At 35.6% G+C, this 11,105-nt stretch overlaps 1 long non-coding RNA gene across 1 annotated transcript; it reads right to left on the bottom strand.

Annotated features, from left to right (window-relative positions):
• Positions 1–4,327: 4,327 nt before the first annotated feature.
• Positions 4,328–9,856, bottom strand: LOC120324583. Its single transcript, XR_005566002.1, has 4 exons — positions 9,776–9,856; positions 8,519–8,652; positions 7,189–7,283; positions 4,328–4,394 (listed from the first exon to the last, which is right to left on the bottom strand). It is a non-coding gene; the product is annotated as an uncharacterized LOC120324583 (long non-coding RNA).
• Between the last annotated feature and the right edge of the window lie 1,249 nt (positions 9,857–11,105).

An 11,105-nucleotide genomic window follows, 5' to 3' on the forward strand; every position in this document is an offset into this window, starting at 1 on the left:
TCAGAGAATCTTTTGACTTACTCTTTTCCATACTCTCTTTGCTGAGTGTAGAAAGCTTGAGGAAACTGGACAACTTGTTCACATACCTGATGACAGAACTTAAGCATTCCCCATGAAAATACAAAAATTCAAAATAGATTCATTCACCCATTTCAGCAAGTGCTCATATGATACAGTGATGGGCATATTAAAGAAGCAAACAGCAAAGCATTTTTCATGAATACCAACTACTCTGAAAAAAAAAATGCGATTGTCAAGAAGCAAAGCTAGTTAAGATCATAATGGAACTTTCTCTGGGATGATGGTTACTTGGCACACAGCTTCATGCCTAAACCATAAAAATGTGTGTATGTGTATAACTAGGTATGTGAGTATGCAGAGGTAGGAAGCTTTGATATGGCTGTCTCAGTTACAGCCTTCTCCCATACATGTTTCTGGTTTATATCTTAACTGGGAAAATACTCCATTCAGTGTTGCTGGGCACTCAGCTTTTGCAACCCTGTCACACACTTTCTGGTGTAAAATACATGCCTCCTGTGATATCCAGCTTATAAAAATGGGCTGCAGGAGTGTAGGAAACCCTCATGCATTCTCTTCAACAAAGCAGGAGAGGAACAGCTAAGAGGAAATCTAAGAGGAGCAGCTCTTAGATTTAAGTGTCACCCAAGGGGTGCATAGATCATTTGTGTATAATGCAGGATGGCTGAATAATGGAGGATGTTACTCCTTTAAGGAGTAGTATTATTATTCCAGAATTTTCTCATGTATGAAGCTTTGCCAGGGTCATGCATGTCAGTTCTCCATCTAGCAGCTCAGGTAGGTGAGCATTTGCCTGCTTTTGGAGCTCAATATATGACCAGTCATTTTGTTCCAGATTAATTTAACACTTTGAACCAAAAGAAAACCAAAAACTCTTTCATATTACCTAGTATTTTGCTGAAACTTGGCCTTGTTAAAAAACAAACTCTTTGTAGAAACATCACCATTACTTGTACATTTTTAACTTTTGGCATGTCTGTCACAAAAACATGGAAAGGATGTTGAGATACTTCCAGATACCGTTCAGCACGCCAGATGTAAGGGAAATTATAAGACAGCTATAATTTTTTTCTTCCTTTCCTTTCTCCCATACTAAAGTTTGGCCATTGATGTTTTGCATTAGCGTAACATGTTTCTGTTTTATAAGAAAAGGATTTAAACCAATGATTATCAAGTTACACTCACTGCCACGTAATCTGCTGTTGATTTATCTGGGTTGTGGCTCATACAAGAACCAGATAAGGTCTAGTAAGATCAAGGTTAAGGTAAAGCAAACAAGTACTGCTGAAGCTAAGCAGACTCTCCTTGAAGCATTTGGCCACTTTGCTACAGTGATGTCCTTTGCAATCCATATTTTTCCAATCTCCCTTTCCCATTAGCTCAGATGGCCTGTCCAGTCAGCTCTTCACTCTTTCATCACGCCAACACACATTAATTATCCATCCAGCTTCCCATTTGGCAAGTTGTTTTTTATCATTTTTATGCCAATGTTAATATTCCATAGTCATTAAATGTTTTGGTTAAAAAAAGAAAGAAAAAAGAGGAAAAAAGGGGAAAAAAAGAGGAAAAACAACCTTACCACCACCACCACTGCTAAATGAAGAGCACGACATTATGCCATGCACACATTATCAATAGTGAACAACTTTACAGACTAACATAACTCCAAATAATAGATAAGATCAACCTGAACTGCCCTAATGTGATGCTTGCAAAGCTTGGAGTAGGGACTCCTGACAGCTCAGCCACCAACCTCTGACTACAGGGGACTGCTGGGAATCCCCAAAGGAAAGAACGATAACTCTTCTTCACTCCCCAGGATTAAATAATCCTAAAAGGCAACTAAGAAAAACAGTTGATTGTGGAAATTCACCGGGATGGCTTTACCTATTATGCAAAAAAGGCAGCACAAGGCGAGGTTACCGGAACTGTGTGCATTTTGTGCAGGTTTGCTCAGCAGCAGATCGGTTCTCCAGCCGTTAAATGTCAAGCACCCACACTATAAATTATTTCTCAATGTCTAAACAGAATTTCAGAGATATCCCCATCATTACATATGGATTTAGTGCTCAGCTTGTTCTGGTATGATTTAGGAACACCGGTTTTAGCCACTCACCTCCTTCTGCAGATAAGTAGAGTGAAGGAAAGAAAGAGAAGTTTCATGCAGAAAGAAACTGCTCGAAGGTCTTTAAAATAAATGATTTTCCGTGTTTTCAGGCTTTGAAGCAAAGGAGATTGTAAGGCTATTTTGTAAAAATGTACACCAAAATCCTTTCCCTGTTATCAGCTGCAATAACTTAGAATATTTCTCTTTTTTGCTTACATGGAAGTTTGTACTTAAAGGTAAAAAAAAATATTTATTTTAATCCTAGAAGCCCAAAGATACTGTATCTAAAAAAAGAGGAAAATTTTAAATTTTTTTAAAGAGAAAAAAATAATAGGATAAAGGGAAAAGCAAAAGAAATAAAATTACATGAGTACAAAACTTATTTTTTAGTGCATTAGCAAACTGTTCCTGCTAGTTCTTGCACTCATTTAAAACCATGGAAAGAGTGGCCCTCCTAATGATGGCAATAGACCCAAAAGAAAATTACAGCTAATTCAACTTCTAATAGAACACACTCTGAACTATAGAAAAATCTGGTTTATATATCTGAGAAAAATAACTCTTCTCAGCATTTTATGATGTCTCTAAATTTCACTAATCCTGCAATATGAGTGATATATGCATACAATATCATGTATTTTCAATCTGTATTAGAGGAAGATATTTAAGGAACATAATTTTTGTAAAGTGAAGATCAAACATAAAAGAAAAAAATAATTGTTATTAAACATTAAAATAAGATGCTAGATAAAAAATACCTTCAGCATTTTTTGGAAAAAAATTAAGAATTTTTCATCAACATCAATAAAAGAGATGACAAATTGGCAGACAAATGGAATTTAAATGACTCCATGCTCTCAAATACCAACCTTCCTACTCTTTCACAAAAGCTTAGATTAAAAGAAAGATATGGGACTAAGGGTCTATTGATTTGAATTATTTTGGAGCAAGGGAGAAAAATGGATTCCAACCACAAAATTCCCATTCAGTGAAAGGTCAGTAACCTGTTGTCTTCTTTAATGATGAGCTCCAACTTCAGCTTTTGTGACCAAAGCACTAATGAAGAAGGAAACGAGGCCATCTCTGAAACAAATAAGGCTCAAATCATTTAAGCCCAAAACACCAAAGAATAAAGTACTGTAAGGAAACAAACATACAACCAAAGAAATTTTTTCAACTCTGCCATCATAAACTTTTTGAAAATACACTGGCAAGGTATGGTATTTGTTCAAAACATACATTTTTTTATTTCCAGGTATGATTTTAGAGCCGTAGAAAAGGAGGGGAATTTTAGGAGCTCTCAATATTACCTGAAGAATAAATGTCATAAAGCAAAACTCACATTCTGCCGGCTGGTGGAGATTTGTCTGTCTAAATAAAAATTAAGAAAATAAAAATTGCAACATCTTCTATCTCTGTAAACAAGCTACTCAATACAGCTGCACAATTTGCCAAACATGGAGATCTGTCCCAGCAGTTTCAAACACATGGATGAAAAAGAAAAGTTAAGACTACACTGACAATTAAAATTGATGCAGTTTGTACACTGAAATGTTTGAGTTCCTCCCTAGTCCCTTCCGTGTCCCTATTTCCACATAGCTCTGTTCTAATCCTATATTGTTATTGATTGATTGTATTATTTTGCTTTTCCCCCTAGACAGTTTTAAAATATACACATCTTGATAGCTTAGATGCTTAATTTGGAAATTGATGCAGGAGACTCTTAGCCCCTCTCCAATTATATCTTGTGAAACAGACTCTCTGGAGATTTTCAATAAAATGTTCTTTCATTATCACTCAAATTACATCTTCACGTTTATTGACAATAATCCTGAAGAGGGTGAGTTTCTGCTATAAATCAGCTTTCACCATCAGGAGTAAGGATTTCATGAAAACTCGCATTAAAAATGTACCGCAGAAAGTATAGAATTTTATTTCTGCAGAATGCTATTGAGTAAATGACTATTATATTGCACAAATCACTGTTATAATATTGGGAAAAAATAGCCTCATTTACCATGAAACAGCATTCAAAAGCTGAAATGATAACCTTGTGGATTTAATGATGGGTTATTAGCTAAACATCGATTCAGAAATTCATTTAGGGAATAAAAAAACAAACAGACAAAAAAAAAAAAAGCCAGATTGTGAGCTGGATTTCAGCAGATATTTCTAGTGTTTGCTGTGATGGATAAGTATTCAGGGATTTACATTGCTTCAGTGATAATATCCTGTTCAGTGTGGACACCTGGGGAAAGACACACATAGAGACAAATATATTTACATGTTTTTTTTCTCCAGTGAACTTCTGATTTTCATTACCTACTTCCAAGCCAGAATACTTTTAGGATGTGTAACTTGAATTCTTAAAATTAAAAATTACTATCTTAGCTAAAATTTTGAGGTTTTTTTAGTTCTCACGTGGCATTTAAGTAAAAACATTTAGCACAAGTAAGTGGCAATTTAGAAAATAGCATTTGCAAAAGAAAAAAAAACAAAACCTAAGAATAAAAAATTAATATAAAACCCCAAATATCTTAGCTAGGTAGGAAAGAAGTTGATTTCATATTTTGAAATCAAATTTGGCTAAATTTTCTATAAACAATCTGAAAAATCCAAATATTTTATCTGGTCCAGAGCAAACAGGAAAATAGAATTTTTTTCATTCAACTTAAGTCTGTTTTTTTCTTTACATTTTTGCTCCTCAGACATCACATTAGAAATTCACACAACTCTCACTGTAGTGTCACATTTTTACACAAGTTAATTCCATGTTGCTGAAACAATACAAGCTGGAGAAGAACTGATCTTGAACTCAACATAAAATTATTCATTACTCATTATTATATAAAATAACCCCGTTCTTTATTTTGTCAATCCCACAATTTGTGTTTAAGTCTCTTAGTGATTTGGGCAGATACTTTGCATGAACAAAGAAGGTAATATTGTATGGGAAACTGTTGTGACCACAAGTGTTGTACCTCCAAGGTACTAGTGCCTGGCAACTAGTGGCCAGTTGTGTTCTCAATGGTCCCTTGGGGAATTTTCGTTGCTACTTGGTTTACAAAAAGATGTTTAGCTCTAAATTCACCTAGTCATCTTTTTGTTTTCATGACTGACATGTCTTCCTCTCAACTCTCTGTAAAAAATAATGAATAATATTCTCTGATTTTACTGTGCAGCTCACAGGAGAGTTTTTTGTACTATTCATGAGGATTCACAAGTTTAGAGTTTGCAATCAGCAAAAGTCTTGGACTTTGTTTTAAGTACTTTTCCTTTTGTAAAAATGCATTGGATACACCCTGGAATAGCAGGAATCAGAAAGAAAATTAAAAAGCAACCAAATCCACTTTAAGAATAATTTGAGTTTTCAGGGCAGTCTCGCTAGACCCTATTGCTCAAATCTGGAATTCCAAACTTGTGAGACTGGAAACACAAGATTAGAAAATTACAACCCCTTTTTACTCTCAGGTCCAGTAATAAGCAGACAATAGCTGGGCATAGGATGAGTGTCACCTATGATAGTTCACAAAATACAGATGTATTCCAAACTCTTTGTAATTTCCTGAAGTTTACCTGCATTCAACTATCTGGAATATTTTTTAAATATGCATAAGTGTCTTAAAGATACCCCCCTCTTTCCTCTTAGCTAGCTTTCCTCCAACCATAATTTATGGTATTATCAACCTGATTTACAGTGAGTTTCACTCTCTTTTATTCTTGTCACTCACAGTGGCACATGGGTGCCTAAACTTAAAAAAGAGAGAGAGGGAAGGAGGGAGAATTTATGTTAACAGGGAGGTAGGTGTTCGCTCCTTGTTATGAAAATTTGTCTTCTCTACTCACCACCATTTGGCCAGGTCAGCTGTTCAGAGTTCAAATCCTAGCCCTCTACTCTGCTAGAAAAGAGGCTGTAGAGGATGTACCTTACTGAACCCACCTGGACTAGTCAAGACAGGGTTTCTCAAGACAAAGCCCGGAAAATTCATAGCCTAAATAGGGGGTGGTGCAACATATTTTGTCCCTCCCTGAACACACGGAGATGAACTAAAAGGAGGAGAAGTAATATTGGGTGAGCTCTCTCATCTCACAAACATATATGCAGAAAAGATGGAAGTGGCTTTAGGTAACATCTGATCACATTTGCACAGTCCAACAAGGCTATGAGGTTCCACAGCCGTGAAGAAAAGCTGGCCCAAGAAGGCAGAGCACTCCTAAAAACTAAAATCACTTTATGTTCCATAAAATAAGTCAATGAATAGGCTAAAGGAAATAAAACTCATCAGCAGGAAGATGAGGTGAAACACTGTTGGGAGGATTTGAAGATGAAGTACCTAGGAGAGGAATCAATCCTCATGGGAAACAGTAACTGTTTGTTCCTTTGCAATGCTGCTTTTCATTTACAGTTGTTGAATATTGAGTATTGAACACTTATTGATCCCATTCTTTCCTTCTACCTCCCTTCCTTAAAAAATATGCTCAAATCAGGCCATTAGGTTTGCAAGAGCAGATATTCATGTGCTGAGGAAACCAGGGGCTGGGGTTGGGGTTGGGGTATTCCCAGTGCAGCAGAACCTTGTCTTTCCCTTTCCCAGAATCTTTTCTTAAAGAAGAATGATTGGAGTGTCTCAGCATGTTATAATGTGTGTGTCCAACAGACCAAGCGCTCACAAAGTGCCTATAAATTGCCTCTTGGGATTGGCCTAGAAAAATCTGGGGTTTCTATAATCTTCTTTGCAGAGAACAGTTCTCAGCTGTACCTGATGTCAAAAAGATCAGTCCTTAGCATACAGTCTTTAACTCTCCATTCTCACTCCAAAGTAATTTCTAGCATAAAATCAGCTTACAGTAACTAAAACCTAAGACACACGCTAGTAAAATATTTATAATCAATTTATTTCTCTTTAAAACACTTGACTGAGGAAAAGAAAATGAGATGAAGGAGAGTAACATTGGAGCAGCAAGATAATAAGCTTCAGACACCTCTTATTGTTGACATAATGGGATAATGTGGTAATTACATTAGTTCAAATACACAATACCTGAGTAGTGGAAGCATAATCTGACCTCTCAGGTTGAGCTACACAAATGTTACTTGACCCTTCTTCCCATGCATTTCCGTGCCCCTGGATATATGCTAAAAAAGAACCAAAGAGAAACTGAGTTGTGCTGTGACACAGTTTCTTAATCAGATGTCATTTCCACACAGAACCAGGCTAGGAAAGACATGCAATTGATAAAATAACTAGATTTTCAGCATGTTATCCACTAGAGATTTGAAACTGGATGTTAAAAGCACTTTGAGCTGATGAACTTATCACAGTTTGCTAGTTTGTATCTTGATTAACTGGGTATTAAAAGTCATTTTACTAAACTTGGAGAAGAAAAAAAAACAAACAAACAAAACAGACTGTTTCATTATGCAGGAACCAAATAAAGGACCTAAGGTAACTAAGAATGCAGTCACATAATCACAAATGTTTATTGAATGTGATTCACAAAGTATATAAAGAATACATCAAAAATAGGTAAAGCAGGGGACTGTGGGTCTAATAGTATTTCATTGGACTGTGCTAAATGCACTGGTTGCAACCTGCCTTTTTATAATGCTGTAAAATATTTCAATCTATTTTAAGAGCATCATTAATAAAACACCTACATGAATTCAACTGGAAAATACTGAATTACTCAGGGTTATATTGTATGGTTCCTAGAGACTGTAATTTTAAAAGGCTTTGCATAAATTGAGCAGAACGAAGAGGTTATTGGACTACTATGACTGTGACTAAGCAAAGCACTCTTATTTTATGTCTACATTTAAGTGTGATTTTCATTTCATGCCTAATCTGAAGAACATATTAAATGCTATGATATATGTATATATGCAACTATGCTATTGTTCAGCTTATTTCTCTATAACTTGCTAGTTTTGTAACCTTGTGTGTTAGTAGAAGCAAACATATATTTAGATTAATTCTGAATAGGCTAGATTGGCTGTGTGAGGCTAGAAATAACACACAGGGTTGCTAAGCCAATCAGAAAGAGGCTGATCAATAATGATATATTGATCAATTTTCATTCTGCTGCAACAACATCAGATTGAGTGATTATATCTACATCAACCATTTAGTATAACAGAAACAAAGTAGTAGTAAAAGGGCATAATTATAGAATCAATTTCTTCCTACTTTGAAGCTAGTTTTCTCAGAAAAGGCTGCACTTTCCCAGAGCAAATTTCAAGATTAACATTCCAGGCTGTTTCATACAAAGTTTAAAGTTTTGATAGCATTAAAATATAGCTTACCAAAGGTCTCCCTTAAAATACATTTTTCATATACTTTCCACAGAAGGAACCGAATGAAATTCTCTCACCTTTCAAACAGAGGATGTAAAGTACTCATATACAAAACCATTCTTCAGCTGAGGATGCTGAATACTGTTATTATTTTTTGTTGCTTTCTCACTTCTTGATTCAGGGTTTTCTAAGCTGACATTAGGTTTTCCTGCTATTTAGAGAACTCAGGAAAGATTAGAATTTAAAAAAAAAAAAAAAGAGAGAGAGAGAAAGAGAAAAAAAAAATTAACTTCTGAATAGCTTTTTATTTTTTTGTAGCATATTATAAACCATACTAATTAAAATTCATTTGTGGATGTGTTAGGATTTACTGCTAACTCTTCAGTTTGGATCTATGTTGGTAAACTAGGGACCAGAATTATTAGACACTACTATTTTCTTCATTGTCCCCATATTTTTATACAACCATTCCTTTCCTTTCTCTTTTATTTTTTTTTTCTACTTTTCTCCTGTGTATATCAATTAAAAGCATCCACACTACCAACAAGGGAAATATTTTCTTGTCAAAACCAGGAGCTGCATGGAAGAGAGTGACTGCATTGATAGTTAGCAGAGCAGTCATTAAGAGGTCAGCAGACAAGGGAATGACTAGTCATGCTTTGTTTAATTCAGACTAAAATTGTCCAGTTGTATTCTTGTTTGAATATTCCTGGTCTGTTGCTTTATGCAATCTTTCTGAGCAATTTTAATGGCACAGCTACTCTATTACCAATAAAAATTATAATACAGCTGAGGAATGTTAAATACAGAGAATGAATCTCAGAGGTAAAGACCTGAGGTGACTAGTCAAGGATGTTTCTAGAGAATAATCCATTTTCCTTTCTTCTCTTTCTTTGCTGTGTCCCTATATGACCAACAGCTTTGTTCAATTTACTGAAAAAGCAGAAAAGGTTACTAAGCCTGAAGACCAGACTCCAGCAACAGAAATTCTTGAGTCATGAAATTGGTACTAGCCTACAAATAAAGCATAGTTAATATTAAGGATTTGGGATTAAGCAGAATATAGTCACAAGGCTTCCTTAATTTTCAAAAGATATTAAGTGTATCACAGACGGTATATTATTATTTGGTGATGGCTGATAGTTAAGGTCCTTTATATTGCCTAGTAAAATGGATTATTTTTTACTTCAATGTACAAAACAATATAAAGTTATGATAAATATCTCTCCTTGTCTTTCGGAAGTGCTCCCCAGGAAACAGAGACCAAGATATTTTACAGACAAGAAGGTTTTTGCCAAGAAGGCAGAACAAAAATCTAGAAAACCATTCAGTACCTGCAGTGCTCTTGTGCCATGGTGTACTTTTATTTCCTGATCCCAGTCTCTGCTACTCCAACCAGCAACATTTTGTGGTTTTGCTTTTGAAAAAACAAACGTGTTATCATTCTGATCCTCCAATTTAATATTCTTCACTTTTTCCCCGATTTTAAATTGTTATGAGCTGGCTGACTTCACTGCAGTCTGTCTGAATGCAGCAATCCAGCCACATGCAGAGCATTGCAGAATTGGAGCCTAACAAAGAATGGTAAAACACGGTGTAAAATATAATGCGAAAGTCGATGTCTATGCAACAGAATAATTGCTCTCCACATGTATGGACCAGAATTCAGCTATACCTGCTGAATGCTAATACAGTGGGGGGTTTGGGGACATTATACTTGATTTCTTTGGCAGTGTATGCAGAACACAATGAACTTCTAAGCAAAAGATACAGATTGCACTCGTGGATCATATGCATTCCTATTATAAATTAATTTCTCTGCTTTTCTTCTAAAAACATCAGCATGAATCTGTATTCTGCCAAAAATTTTGTCGAAGTGTTTTTATTCAATCCAGTGCTTCACCAATGCCCCTAAACACGTTTCTCTCTTACTTTTTATTCCAATCTGTACATGTTCCTGTGACAAAATACACCGCCTTGCTATTTATACTCATGAGGGTTTTTTTCTTTCTTCTACAGTGTACAATTTCCCCAAAATATTGCAATATTTTGTGGCCTCTGTCAGGTGGTGGGAGAGATGGACAAAATGTTTCTTTTGCAGTTGGATTTGATTGTGGAGTCTCTCAATCCTGTTGCATATAAGTCTTCAAGGAATCACAGCATTTTTATTCTCAGAAAGGCAACTCTATTGCCAACACACCCTTGCCCAAGTTGTAATGGAAGAATAATCAAGTAGATTTTTTGCACTGTTCTTTTAACATCTTCCTACTTAAGCATGGGAGATTAGCTAACACTGACTTCTGATTCTTTCTTTCTGGGATGAGCAAATAAAAGTCCCTGTTGTTGTCACTTCATCCCATCCTCCCATGATGGATCAATACTTCTCTGCCAGCCTGTCAGGGGAGGACAGCAGCAATCTGGACTTATATTATAGAGCTCTCAGGAGAGAGATGTTAGAAAAAAAAGACAAAACAAAACCAGAACTGCATACAACTGCTTGTCATGCCAGCTGTTAGACTCTAAAAATAAAGAATTAAGAAAAATCTTTCAATGGAGGTAGATCACAGATTCTGTTCACAGTTTTGCTATGTTTCCAAAAACTGTGGTTTACATGTGCAACATTCGCAATGTTACAAAATGTTCCCAGTTAGTTCAAATTGAAAT

The sequence above is a fragment of the Pipra filicauda genome, unplaced genomic scaffold (genome assembly GCF_003945595.2).
Source record: "Pipra filicauda isolate LSUMZ 115617 unplaced genomic scaffold, ASM394559v2 scaffold59_size3379749_pilon, whole genome shotgun sequence".
Taxonomy (NCBI): domain Eukaryota; kingdom Metazoa; phylum Chordata; class Aves; order Passeriformes; family Pipridae; genus Pipra; species Pipra filicauda.